The following is a 12,399-nucleotide window of genomic DNA, read 5'->3' as shown; positions in this document are numbered from 1 at the left end:
TAAGGGCTCCAAAGCTACAAGGTGAATATCCCCACAGAACTCACCCCCCAACAGACACACTATTGCATTATTTTCTTAGGCCAAAATCATGATTTCTGGGCTCTGGCTTCTGACTGGGACTGTTTGGGGTGACAGGATGGACCAGGGTCCCTCTTGGATTTCTGTGCAGGATTCAGGGCTCAGAGTCACCCCCAGAATAGCAGGGGGTGGGTCCAGATGGGCAAATGGGATCAGTATCTGCCTGGCTGTCCCTGCGGCTGCCCAGGGAGCCCAGTGGGGCACAGTCACTAGCTGCTGCCACCAGCAGGATCTCAGTATTACTTAGAGAGAAGAGGCTGGTGTCTGCCTCTCTCTGGCCTGAAGAAGATCTCTGTGTAGCTCATACACGTATGTCTTTCACCAGCAGAAGTTGGTCCAATAAAAGCTCTTACCTCACCCACCTTGTCTCTCTCTGCTCATGGTATTAGAGCTCTGGAGTTGGTTTCCCTGGGGCAGATGCAGCTCTCTGCACTGTGATCTGGGAACCTGAGCAGCTGCTGCTCCCCCAGTGCGGTCTGTGCTGGGGAAAGACCTTCATTATAGCTTCCTCCGTGCCCAGCCCAGCTGGGGACTTTCTCTGGTGGCTAGAATGAGACCCCTGAGGCAGCCCTGGGCTCTGCTGACTCCAACTCCTGAGCTGAGACTCCAGATGATGGGACAGACCTGGGGGAAAGTGCTGGGGACTAGCAGGAAAGTGACTGCACAAAAGCCCCCTTTAAGGGACCCGCTGGTGAGTTTGTACAAGAGGGGAGAAAGCAGTGCTTAATGTGTGCCAGGGCTTGCCAGAGCTGAGCCCCAGCACCTCTGGGCTTGCCAAGTCAGTTATGAAAGTAAAAAAATTGCTTGAGCCCCAGCACCTCTTTCATTACAGATAAAGCACTGGGAGAAAAGGGAAGGAGACTGAAAGGGGCAGCAGGAACAATAAGTGGAAAAAGAGATTCCCAGGTCCCAACCCTACCTAGATCCATTTGCTGTCCCACCCTGGGAAGATTGACTGTCCTGGGAACAAAGTGAGGACCAGAGAGCAGAAGCCAGTTCCTGTCTCTGCTGAGTCACTGCGGGAGGGATGCGCTGCCCTCGAGGACAGTGTCAGGGGAATTCCCCAAAGTGGCTCTTTTGATCCTACTCTTTTCTAGCATTTGCTTCAGAGACTCTTTTCCTGGGAGGGTTTAAAATTCCCACTTTAGCAGTTCAAGTGCAGAAGGTGGAGGCCGACAAGGATTATAAAAATTAATACTGGCCGCTCCAGGCTTGTATTACGCTCTCAAGTTCACTGCTTTTCTCTGACCTTGGATGGGTCGATGCTGCCACCACCCAAGTGCAAAAAACCCCTTTGAGAACCCAGGAAGGCGCACTTGGGAATTCCTTTCTGTAGGGTACCCTCAACCCCTTTTAGCCCCCGCCCCCTGGGGAAGAGCTGAGAAAGAAAACAAAGGAAATTAGCTGTTGCCACCAGCTAATTAAACAACACATGCACAAACCTTTTAGGACACAAAAATCCAATCCTGTTCTTAAAAAAAGGTAAATTTTATTAAAAACAAAAAGAAAGAAAGAAAATACATTTGGAACTTAGGCTTTTTGCTAGATTTAAAAAAAAAAACCAATCAATTACAAGGATTAAGCACCAAGATAGCTCTCTTGAGGTCCAGCTTAAAGGTTACAAGCAAAACAAAAGCACCTGGGGTTAGCACAGAGGAGTCCACAAGCCATAAAGAAATAAAAGAGAGAAACCTAATTGCATCTTCCTAGACATTTCCTGATCTACTTACATATCTGGGGTTTCAGATGAGTAGTTTCTAGGTATGAGCTGATAATTTTTTCATACCTGGCCCAAAGCTTTTACAGCATAGTTCCAGCCCTGTTTCTGCTTCTCCGGAGAAGAACAACAGACAGACAAAGGGGAAGTTTTTTCCAATTTTAAAAAGTTCTGGCCTTCCCATTGGCTCTTTTGGTCAGGTGCCCACTCCCTTCCTTTTCCCTGTGCAGGGAGACTTTGTTAACCCTTTACAGGAAAAGCAAGTAGAGAACAACTACTAAGAAAAATGTTATCTGGCTGGCTGGGTGTCCATAAAAGGGAGCTTCCCCCCACCCCTTTCATTTATCACCCCCTACCACCACCACCACCAAATCACAGATGGTGCTGGCCAGCCTGGTTTAGGTCGGGTCCACACAGTCTGGGATTTTTTCCTGGAGGTTTAGGAAATAGAATTAATAAGATACATGCACATCTAATTTTACTACTAATCACATAAAGACCTAAACTGTATTTTTCACATTTCAAGGACTACACTGACTTAGAATACAGGGACATTTTTACCTGGCTGATTCTGGGAAACCTTCCCAGGAGAGTGCATCAGCCTCTTTGTTAGAGGTGCCTGAAATGTGTTGTATTTTCAAATCAAAGTCTTGGAGATCTAAACTCCACTGGATAAGTTTTTTGTTCCTCTCTTTGACTGTGTGAAGCCACTTCAGTGCAGCATGGTCAGTCTGCGGGTGGAACCGCCATCCCCAAATGTCTGGGCGTAGCTTCTCCAGAGCGTACCCGATGGCGTAACATTCTTTGTCTGAGGCTGACCAGTGGCTTTCCCGCTCAGAAAGTGTTTTGCTGAAAAACACGACAGGATGGAATTGTTGATCTGGTCCTTCCTGCATTAAAACTGCTCCTACACCACACTTGGACGCATCTGTGGTTATGACGAATGGTTGGTTGAAGTCCGGGGCCCTTAGTACAGGGTCAGACGTAAGGGCCGCCTTAAGCTGGTTAAAGGCTTTCTGACACTTCTCAGTCCACTGAACTGCATTTGGCTGTTTTTTCCTGGTTAGGTATGTCAGTGGGGTGGCAATTTGGCTGTAGTGTGGTACAAATCATCAGTAATATCTGGCCAAGCCCAAGAAGCATTGGACCTGCTTCTTTGACTTAGGGACAGGCGAATTTTGGATAGCATTTACTTTAGCCTGTAGGGGGTTGATAGTTCTTTGACCCACCTGGTGTCCAAGGTACGTTACCCTGTTTAGGCCTATTTGACCTTTTTTGGCCTTAACAGTTAATCCTGCCTCCCTTATGCGCTGGAAGACAGCTTGGAGATGTACCAGGTGTTCTGCCCATGAATCTGAGAATATAGCTACATCATCAAGGCAGGCGACTGCAAATTCCCCAAATCCAGCCAGAAGGTTATCTACCAGTGTCTGGAAGGTGGTAGATGCATTTCGCAGTCCGAAAGGGAGCACATTAAATTCATACAGCCCTATATGTGTGATGAAGACTGACCTTGGCTGGGTGTAATCAGGGAGTGAAATGGACGAAAGCCCCTTCTGAAACATCCCCAATTTCCTTTCTCTCTCTGACAGGCTGAATATTAACAATTGTTTCCCTCCAGATTGTCCAGTCTTCCAGAGGATGGGGCAGGGAAATGGCTGTGGTGGAGCCAGCTCAGGTAGGGGATTTTCAGGAAGCTGCTGGTAGGTTTGTGCTGTGGTCAGGGTGGGGTGAGGGGGAGGAAATACACAGGGTGAGGCAGGGAGAGGACAGGGTGCCAAAAACCCATTGGGACTTGCTCAGGCTAAGGCCTGATTTATGAATAGGCCCATGGGAAGGGTGGGGTGAACATTCCCCCATTTCTGGAACAGGAAACAACCCCCCTGGACAGGGCTGGGAAAAGAGACCAGAGTGCTGGAGCCTGAACCCCCTAGCCAGAGACTGCGGTGAAATAGAAAGGGAAGGTGCTGGGATTTGGGTCTCTGTTCCCTGCTTGGAACTTTGCTTCCCACCTCAGCCTGTGCCTAGTAGGTGTCTGCCTAGTACAGGGGTGGGCAAACTTTTTGGCCTGAGGGCCATATCAGGTTTCGGAAATTGTATGGAGGGCCAATTAGGGGATGCTGTTCCTCACCAAACAGGCAGGCATGGCCCGGCCCCCACCCCCTATCTGCCCCCTCCCTGCTTCTTGCCCCCTGACACCCCCCCGGGACCCCTGCCCCATCCAACCCCCCCTGTTCCCTGACTGCCCCCCTGGAACTCCTGCACCATTCAACCACCCCTTCTCCCTGTCCCCTGACCGCCCCCAGAACCCCTGCCCCTGACTGCCCCCAGCTGCCCCATCCAACCCCCCCCCCCTTCCTGACTACCCCAGGACCCCTGCCCCCATTCAACCCTCCTGTTCCCTGCCCTTTGACCGCCCCGACCCCTATCCACACCCCTGCCCCCTGACCACCACCCTGAACTCCCCTGCCCTCTACCCAACCCCCCTGTTCCCTGCCCTTTGACCGCCCCGACCCCTATCCACACCCCTGCCCCCTGACCACCACCCTGAACTCCCCTGCCCTCTACCCAACCCCCCTGCTCCCTGCCCCCTTACTGCACTGCCTGGAGCACCGGTGCCTGGCAGAGCTACAACTGCGCCTCCCAGCTGGAGCCAGCCACACCACCATGCAGCTCAGAGCACCGGGTCAGGCCGGGCTCTGCAGCAGCCCTGCCGCCCAGAGCATTGCGCTGGCTGCGCAGTGACTGAGGCTGTGGGGGAGGGGAACAGCAAGGGAGGGGCCGGAAGCTCAGGGGCCGGGCAGGAGGGTCCCGCAGGCCAGATGTGGCCCGCATGCCGTAGTTTGCCCACCTCTAGCCTAGTAGGTGTGTGGTAAATGAGAAGACCCTGCCCTCCTCTGTTTGCTGGGAGCTCTCGGTCTCTTGCTACTCCCTGAAGCCTTCTGAGCAAGGTGGGGTGAGATTCTGCTACTCTGTGCCCTCCCCCCCCAGCTTCTTTCTTTCTTTCTTTCTTTCTTTCTTTCTTATGAATAGTGGGATTTTGGCTGGGGCAGCAGGTACTGAGTGGGGAGCACCTGTTGTTTCAGATTCCGGTGACCTTCGAGGAGGTGGCTGTGTACTTCACCGAGGGCAGGGGGCTCTGCTGGACCCCAGACAGAGAGCCCTCTACTGGGACATTATGCAGGAGAATTATGAGACTGTGACCTTGCTGGGTAAGGATTTCCTGTCCCCTCAGCTATTAGAAATCGTGGGTCTGCATTTCCAAATCTGGTCAGGTGCTTCCCTGATGAGCTGGACTGGAGGTGAATGGGTCCTGTATGCCATAGCTGCAGTGTGAGAGAGATTTGCATCTCCAATGGGACAGGGGTGTCAAAAGCTAATGGACATGCTAAATCATCCCCACCCCTCCAGCTTTCAAGGGGGTAGAAGCCATGTATTGTCTTGTCAGTACTGTTTCTCACTTACACACAGAATTCCTGTTCACCTCACCTCTTGGGACTAGCTCCAGCCATGGGAGGGCTCTGGGCTCTCCCGGTTTATAAATAGGGAGGGTTTTAACTCCAGAGCTGTGTGTGTGTCAGCAAGGCCATCAGTGTGCACAGGTCCTGAAAACTCCTAGTGAGGGCATGACAATTCCCCTCACCTCTCCAGACATCTGTCTCTCCCCAGGGGGCTCAGCAACCGTGTTCCCGTCCTCTTGGATTCCATGTTCCCCCAGCACAGTATGGGGATAGGTTCAATTCATGGAATGTCCTTTGTGACAAATACTCTACCAATCCTCCATGCACCCTGATCTTTTCTCATTTCAGTCCCTGAGCAGGATTTCCCATTCCCAAACCTGACCCAATCACCTGGCTGGAATGAGGAGAAGAGCCATGGGTACCTGATCTCCTGGCCTTCCAGGAAAGGGTGATTCTGAGAGGTACCCACATAGGTAAGGAGTCAGTGAAATGGACAGAGAAACCACCTGGCAAATGAGGGAAAATGTTGAGAATCCCAAAAACGTGGTGTGAGCAAATGCCTCAGTCCTGCCTCATCTCACCCAATGCAGGGCTGTAGTCAATATATATCATTCATGGCTTTCCAATCGTCCTGTAAGCTGCAGGAGTTTCCTTCCCTGTGAGTGTTCGGATGGGATGTGGAGGCACAATACAGTTGTTCAGTCTTTGAAACTTTATTGTGTTGGGTTTTCCCTTTGTGCTATTCCTTTTTCTCCCCACCACAGGCATTTACTCCTGCCTGAATTGTCTCTCTGTCTCCCAGCAGGTGATGAGAGAGTGAGTGAGAACGAGGAACAGAATCAACATCAGGAAGTTCCTGGGAAAGTGGAACCACAGGGGACCTTTGTGAGAAGAGCTGAAGGGAATTTCTCACAGTGCTTGGAAGAAGGAAAAACCTGTGGAAATTGGCATGCGTCAGAGAGGCTGCTCGGAAACCACCCCAGGAAGAAGGTGGCTGAAACTCTCAAATATGCGGGAGGATTCAAGGATCCTGAGGAAACCACAGTCCAGCAGACAAATCACAATAAAGAGAAACCCAATCAATGCCTCGAATGGGGGAAACGATTCATTCTGAGATCACACCTTAATACACATCAGACAATCCATAAAGGAGATAAACCCCATAATGCAGGTGTGACACAGCACCCCATATTCATCATAATGATATCATAATGATATGATTATGACATAATTATGATACATCTTGTACAAAGTGTGTCATGTGAGGGATCTATGGAAAAGTTATGATTTGCTGAGTACGATTATTCTATTTGTATGCATGTACCATTTTGTATCTGAAGTTATGAATATTAATTATGTATCTGTATTTCAACTGTGCTTACTCTGGATAACACACACAACTAGCCTCTCAGGTATAACAGTGAAGAAGCTAGAAAGTGCTAATAGCCCATCAGCAAAGACAATGGACCATGGAAAAGGTTTGTCTTCATTGGGGAATGTTTCAGCCAGTCTATGAGTAATGGTTCCTGTGACCCAGCAAGGCATGCAAGGCCATGTGACCAGACCACATGACACTAAATTCCATTTTGGTACCTGTGTTTTTCCGTGAACTGGGCTGGGAACTTAGCTTGAAACAAAAGGTTTCTGCCATATGGAGAGACTATATAAGGTGGGGAGTGACATCATGATTTGTCTTCGCTCCCCCACAATTCAACACCTGAAAGAAGCTCTGGAAGACAAAGGATTGGGAACAGGGGAAGGGCAGCCTAGCTGCAAGGCACATGTTCCTTGTGCCTTAAGAATGTGCAAGCCTGCTTGTATCATCAGACAAGGGGAGATATTGCTAATTCAAATCCTATCTTTCGAGTAATTTAGGCTTAGTTTCCAATTTTGTTTATTTGCTAGGTAATCTGTTTTGATCTGTTTGCTATCACGTATAATCACTTAAAATCTATCTTTCTGTAGTTAATAAACTTGTTTTATAAGAACATAAGAATGGCCATACTAGGTCAGACCAAAGGTCCATCTAGCCAAGTATCCTGTATTCTGACAGTGACCAATGCCAGGTGCCCCAGAGGGAATGAATGGAACAGGTAATCATCAAGCCCTGTCGCCCATTCCCAGCTTCTGGCAAATAGGCTAGGGACACCATCCCTGCCCATGCTGGCTAATAGCCATTGATGGACCTATCCTCCATTAATTTATCTAGTGCTTTTCTGAACCCTGTTATAGTCTTGGCCTTCACAACAGCCTCTGGCAAAGAGTTCCACAGATTGACTGTGTGTTGTATGACGAAATACTTTTTTTTGTTTGTTTTAAACCTGCTGCTTATTAATTTCTTTTGGTGACCCCTAGTTCTTGTGTTATGAGAATAAGTAAACACTTAGAATCATAGAATATCAGGGTTGGAAGGGACCTCAGGAGGTCATCTAGTGTAAATCAATAGAAGATGTTTGGATGTGCCCCTCTCCTATGTCTATAGAGGAGCAGGATCAATGGCCTATGCAAGGGGTGGACAACTGGGTGTACTGTGTATAAGGTGTTTTGCTGGGAATGTACATATTACTGGGGGCACAATTACACCAGCTCATAACCAAACTACACACATCTACATTCTGCTATATGGACTTTGGTGCACAAATGGATCTGTGAATCTTATTGCTGTAAATAAGCCAGTGCCTACTGCCTGATTCCATACCAAGTGGTCAAGCTGGTTTGGACAATATCCCATTTCTCTGTGAACATTCAATGGACTTATGATATGGACAAAAGCAAGCAAAACCTGCAGGGGCAGCTTGTTGCAACTGCCAGCAACTGGACACATAAGATCGTGACCCCGTTGAAGGAGGAGAGGCAGTGTTTTGGGGGTGTCTCGGATGTTGGACCATACTGCAGTGGTCAGGACTCAGTGTTGCTGTGGATTTTGAATTGTTAACTGTACTTGTGTTACGTTGCATAGGGAGATAACGTATAAGTAATGTAATAAGCCCTCCAAACCCTGCAGTGTACTAGACAACCCGGACCCAACCTTCTCAGGCCCACTCTAATGGGAAGTCTGGAACACTAATTGGAATAGGTGTGGTATGCCCGTATGAGAGAAGGTGCAGGGCACTATACTACACAAGGGGCAGTGGGACAAATGGAATATTGACACCTTCCACCTTGATGCCATGCCCTATCAGGAAATGTGTCGCCATATGTCCTATGCTTTTCCAGGGATACCTGGGCAGGAGGATCCCAAAAGAAAAAGAAAAAAAAGGGGTGGAGTGTTAGGATATAGATATTCAGGCCTGTCTGCAAAGGCCTGTACTTTAAGAATTTAGGTGTATTCTTATCGCTTGGCTAGTTCTAGAGGTATAAAAGAAAGAAATCACTGTCTGCCAGTGTAAGGGCCTTCTCTTACTGTGACAGTTTGTGGCCCTGTGCTTAGGCTCAGGCCTTTGGCCAAGCAGCAGAGGCAGCCATAAGCTGGGAAGCGAACGGTCACATCCTCACATTCCAAACTAGTCACATTGAAATAAGGTGCAATTGGGCTGTTAGGCACTATCAGGACAGGATTGTATTCCTATCACCTCCAGAGAAAGGGAAGTGCCTAGAAAATGTAAAAGGAAACTTAGTTTGATAGCATCCTGTCTGGCAAGAACTCACTTATCAATAGCTGGGATGTGAAACCCTCACTTCTGTATTCTCTTGTCATTATAGTTTCAACTTTGCTATTGTTTATCTGTATAATCTCTGTCTGGTTCTGTGATTGTTCCTGTCTTCTGTATAATTAATTTTGCTGGGTGTAAACTAATTAAGGTGGTGGGATATAATTGGTTATATAATCATGTTACAATATGTTAGGATTGGTTAGTTAAATTTCAGGAAAATGATTGGTTAAGGTATAGCTAAGCAGAACTCAAGTTTTACTATATAATCTGTAGTCAATGAGGAAGTGAGTGGGTGGGGGTGGGGGTGGGCGTGGGCATGGGGGTAAGGGGGATGGGAACAGGGAATGGGGGTAAGAAAATTGGAATCATGTTTTGCTAAAGGGGGAAATGGGAACAGGGAATGGGAGTAAGGAAGTTGGAATCATGTTTGGCTAAGGGTAGGAATGGAAACAGGGACACAGGTGTAAGGCTCTGTGGTGTCAGAGCTGGGAAGGAGGATACTAAGGAAGGAAACTGGAATCATGCTTGCTGGAAGTTCACCCCAATAAACATTGAATTGTTTGCACCTTTGGACTTCGGGTATTGTTGCTCTCTGTTCATGCGAGAAGGACCAGGGAAGTAAGTGGGTGAAGGAGTAAGCCCCCTAACACCCCTGCTCAAAAGCAGGACCCATCCCCAATTAAATCATCCCAGCCAGGGCTTTGTCAAGCCTGACCTTAAAAACTTCTAAGGAAGGAGATTCCACCACCTCCCTAGCCAACGCATTCCAGTGTTTCACCACCCTCTTAGTGAAAAAGTTTTTCCTAATATCCAACCTAAACCTCCCCCACTGCAACTTGAGACCATTACTCCTTGTCCTGTCCTCTTCCACCACTAAGAATAGTCTAGAACCATCCTCTCTGGAACCACCTCTCAGGTAGTTGAAAGCAGCTATCAAATCCCCCCTCATTCTTCTCTTCCGCAGACTAAACAATCCCAGTTCCCTCAGCCTCTCCTCATAAGTCATGTGTTCCAGACCCCTAATCATTTTTGTTGCCCTTCGCTGGACTCTTTCCAATTTATCCACATCCTTCTTGTAGTGTGGGGCTCAAAACTGGACACAGTACTCTAGATGAGGCCTCACCAATGTCAAATAGAGGGGGACAATCACGTCCCTCGATCTGCTCGCTATGCCCCTATTTATACATCCCAAAATGCCATTGGCCTTCTTGGCAACAAGGGCACACTGCTGACTCATATCCAGCTTCTCGTCCACTGTCACCCCTAGGTCCTTTTCCGCAGAACTGCTGCCTAGCCATTCGGTCCCTAGTCTGTAGCGGTGCATTGGGTTCTTCCGTCCTAAGTGCAGGACCCTGCACTTATCCTTATTGAACCTCATCAGATTTCTTTTGGCCCAATCCTCCAATTTGTCTAGGTCCCTCTGTATCCTATCCCTGCCCTCCAGCGTATCTACCACTCCTCCCAGTTTAGTATCATCCGCAAATTTGCTGAGAGTGCAATCCACACCATCCTCCAGATCATTTATGAAGATATTGAACAAAACCGGCCCCTGGACCGACCCCTGGGGCACTCCACTTGACATCGGCTGCCAACTAGACATGGAGCCATTGATCACTACCCGTTGAGCCTGACAATCTAGCCAACTTTCTACCCACCTTATAGTGCATTCATCCAGCCCGTACTTCTTTAACTTGCTGTCAAGAATACCGTGGGAGACAGTGTCAAAAGCTTTGCTAAAGTCAAGATACAATACATCCACTGCTTTCCCTTCATCCACAGAACCAGTAATCTCATCATAGAAGGCGATTAGATTAGTCAGGCATGACCTTCCCTTGGTGAATCCATGGAATAAAGTCCTTATTTACTTTCTCCACACCAGTCCTGATTTTATAGACCTCTATCGTATCCCCTCTTAGTTGTCTCTTTCCCAAGCTGAAAAGTCCCAGTCTTAATAATTTCTCCTCATATGGAAGCTGTTCCATACCCCTAGTCATGTTTATTGCCATTTTCTGAAGCTTTTCCAATTCCAATATATCTTTTTTGAGATGGGGCGACCACATCTGTGCACAGTATTCAAGATGTGGGCATACCATGGATTTATATAGAGGCAATATGATATTTTGTGTCTTTTTATCTATCCCTTTCTTAATGATTCCCAACATTCTGTTTGATTTTTTGACTGCCACTGCACATTGAGTGGATGTTTTCAGAGAACTATCCACAATGACTCCAAGAATTCTTTCTTGAGTGGTAACAGCTAATTTAGACCCCTAAAAAGTATGGCTCTGGTTTGGGAATCCCCCTCACATTCTCAGCCATGAAGACTGATGCAAAGAATTCATTTAGTTTCTCCGCAATGGCCTCATCATCCTTGAGTGCTCCTTTAGCATCTTGATTGTCCAATGGCCCCACTGGTTGTTTAGCAGGGTTCCTGCTTCGGATGTCCTTAAAAATTTTTTTGCTCTTAGTTTTTGACTCTTTGGCTGGCTGTTCTTCAAATTCTTTTTTGGCCTTTCTAATTATGTTTTTATGCTTCGTTTGTCAGAGTTTATGCTCTTTTCTATTCTCCTCATTAGGATTTAACTTCCACTTTTTAAAGGATGCCTTTTTGCCTTTCACTGCTTCTTTTACTTTGTTGTTCAGCCACAAGTGACACTTTTCTGGTTCTCTTACTATGTTTTTTAATTTGGGGTATACATTTAAGTTGAGCCTCCATTATGGTGTCTTTAAAATGTTTCCATGCAGGTTGCAGGGGTTTCACTTTTGGCGCTGTACCTTTTAATTTCTGTTTCACTAACCTCCTCATTTTTGTGTAGTTCCCCTTTCTGAAATTAAATGCTATGGTGTTGGGCTGCTGTAGTGTTTTCCCCACCACAGGGATGTTAAACCTTTACTAGTGTGTCTTTAAGTGAGGTGTTTGGGAAAATCTCTGCTTGGTAAACAAAGGCTGTTGCACATCTTCCCCACATCGAGGGGGGAGAAAATTAATTAATGAGCTTGCATTGTACACATCCTGTGCAGTGCAAGATGGTATAATTCTGGGCTCATACTCCAATAGGGGAGCAAGGCTGGGGAGCTGGGAAAATGGAGGTTATCTCCTGTTTGTCCTTGAGTGGCTTAGGTAAAGCACTGAGGTAACTCAGTTAGGTGTGTGGCGTCACCTGCTGTCATGTTGGGTGATAACAGGGCCTGGAGCGGCTGGCTGTGTATCACCAGTAGAGCAGTGTGAGAAAGGACAACTCAGCTGAATTGTTAGGAGGCACAGCAGTTCCAACCACTCCCAGACTACACCCTGGGGAGTGACAACCTCTCACAGCGGGCAATGACCCAAACTCAGGCTGAGCAGAGGGAACCTTTCCGCAGTGCCTTCCCCAGCAACCCTCCCACCCTTAGCCCAGTGCTGCCATGCTCTCCCTGCCAAAGTTACTGACTGGGTGTGGGAGACCTTTCCTTCTCCTGCTGCACCTCCCCCTGGCTTTTTTCTGGCTCA

This window comes from Lepidochelys kempii, chromosome 14 (assembly GCF_965140265.1).
Source record: "Lepidochelys kempii isolate rLepKem1 chromosome 14, rLepKem1.hap2, whole genome shotgun sequence".
NCBI lineage: Eukaryota > Metazoa > Chordata > Testudines > Cheloniidae > Lepidochelys > Lepidochelys kempii.
This window is presented reverse-complemented; position numbering follows the sequence as displayed.